General features: G+C 39.9%; 1 long non-coding RNA gene across 1 annotated transcript in view; it reads left to right on the top strand.

Moving 5' to 3' along the window:
- The first annotated feature begins 607 nt into the window (after nt 1-607).
- The window catches only part of LOC106013236, a 3,446-nt gene continuing 1,776 nt past the window's right edge, over nt 608-2,277 (top strand). The window contains exon 1 of the long non-coding RNA XR_001185288.1: nt 608-695. This is a non-coding gene — a long non-coding RNA (uncharacterized LOC106013236). The remainder of the gene's footprint in view (nt 696-2,277) is intronic.

Here is a 2,277-nt window from a genome sequence, read left to right as displayed (position 1 = left end):
TACTATTTCTGCTGCCCTTCAAAAATTATTTTCATTTCTGTTCTTTTTAAAACGTGTTTCCCAATTGATAATAGCATCGACGGTAGATCTATTAATTTGACAGGGACTTAGAGTGAGCCCCATGATCTACCTGAACGAAATACTCAACCTGTTGAAGAGTCAAAATACATGTGACTGACTACTAAAAGACGACAAAACAGACTGCAGAGACAATTTGAATTAGCGCAGATCTTCACCTATTCCCTCCTCTGTGTGTGTGTGTGTGTGTTTGTGTGAGTGTGTGTGTGTGTGTGTGTGTGTGTGTGTGTGTGTGTGTGTGTGTGTGTGTGTTTCTGCGAATTCCTCAACTGGAGCCTATTGTGTAGTGGTTTAGAGTACCTTGCCAATGCTCGCAAAGGACGTGAGATATCTAACGCGTGTAGAGGGGGGGTTGTTTTTTTTTCTTTTTTTCAAAAATTAATCGATAGTCTCCGTCTGTCTGCTGCATCTCTCTCGCCCCCGGTTGGCCCTGGCAGGCAGGGTCGAAGCAGCCCACCCCCAAAATGGTCTACGGGCGCTTAAAATGTCTACAATTACAAATTACTTGATTGAGATTCCTCTGATCCAGGTGAATCTGTTCAGAACAAACCTATGTCCCCAAGAGTTCGGTGGCTGCTTGGCATGTGCTGGCTGTTCCCGAAGGCCAGGTGGTGTTGGTAAGGACACGACATAATTAATTAATATATCATAATAAATACATTAGGGTACGTGCACATTCAACTCAGTGTGGTGGACGACAGGAGTTGGGTTGGATAGAAGAAAGAAAATAGTAATAATAAAGTGCATGTCGAAAATACATTTCTGAACTCAAGATGGGATAAAGGTATAAGGATGGAAAGGATTTTTTTTTCGTAATATGTATGTGTATTTGTATTTTATTATTTTTTTATTTTTTTATCTATATGAGGGGGGGGGGGGGGGGTGCTTGCCTTAGGTTTGTTTGTTTTCGTTTTTGTTTGTTTGTTTGTTTGTTGTTGTTGTTCGTTTGTTTGTTTTTTCCTTAGGGGGGGGGGCGGTGTCTCCTTGTTTTGTCGGGGGGGGGGGGGGGGGGGTCTGCTTGTTTGTTTAATATTTCTTCTTTTTTTTTTTACTGGGGTGAGTTTTTTGTTTTCGTTTGTTTTTGGCTGTTGTTGTTGTTGCTGTTGTTGTTGTTGTTCTTGTTATTGTTGTTGTTGTTGTTGTTTATTGGGGCGGGGGTAAATAGAGTTTTTCATTGGGACATTCCCTCTACCCAGAATGTACTAACAGTGAAAATTCCCCGATACCTCAAATACTATTGTCTCTGGGGTGACAAAGTGCAAGGAGAGGACAACCACAGCCAAGACAGCCTGCGGTCAATTCATGGACCCGTATTTCACTTTCCATACAATCATTATTTTTTGCTTGTCTTCTTGGGTGCTGTTTTTATTGCTTTCGTAGAGGCTGCTATTTAATCTAGTTGCTTCTTTTTCATTTCTTTCTCAAATGCGTAAATAGTGGTACAAGGTGCATGCATAATAGTTGTTATACTATGATGTGATGTTTGTTGTTTTAAGGGGGAGGGGGGGCTACACCTGAAGGCTATCTCGCACCGAATTTTACCAAATTTCACACATATAACAAGCATAGTAAGGAGTCTTAAAATCCGCAATCAAATTTGAGAAAAAGTTTTGTTTCCATGGACACGGCGGCCATATTGGATTTTGTTGACAGGTCTTACGTAATGAATGCTGCACTTATCGCTCATGGAAATTTATTGGGTCTTTTTGCATGAGTGTTCACAAACATTAGATCTAAAAATGTATCTGTTGTTTTTTTCGTAAACGAATTAGAAATTTTTTTATAAATTATTTCCTGAGGTAGCAGTCAAGTTTGCAAAAAATCCGTGAAAATCCACACTCCAGACACCACCAACAAAAATCTATTCCATATATCAAAAATTCAACAGACAAATTTTTAGTATTTTCTATTCGGTGAAAATTTCATGAAGATTAGAAAAAAAAATGGTGGAGTTATTCAAAAAAGTATAGAGAAAAGTCGCGTTTTGAGAAAACGGCCGATAAAGAAAAATAAAATGCTGACTTTATGAGGAAATGGCGGTGACAAACATGCCGGGTATGGGGAAAAATACGGTTTTGGGGGGTTCTTATGCAATGAAATAGTTGAAGGAGAGGCTGACGAAGCTAAAAATGCCTACAACTCAAATTCCATAAGCCGAACTTTGACTTTGGGGGTGTAGCCCCCCCCCCCCCCCCTCTT

Source organism: Aplysia californica, unplaced genomic scaffold (assembly GCF_000002075.1).
Source record: "Aplysia californica isolate F4 #8 unplaced genomic scaffold, AplCal3.0 scaffold00735, whole genome shotgun sequence".
NCBI classification, from domain to species: domain Eukaryota; kingdom Metazoa; phylum Mollusca; class Gastropoda; order Aplysiida; family Aplysiidae; genus Aplysia; species Aplysia californica.
Note: the sequence above shows the minus strand (reverse complement) of the source record. Positions and strands in the feature narration are given on the sequence as shown.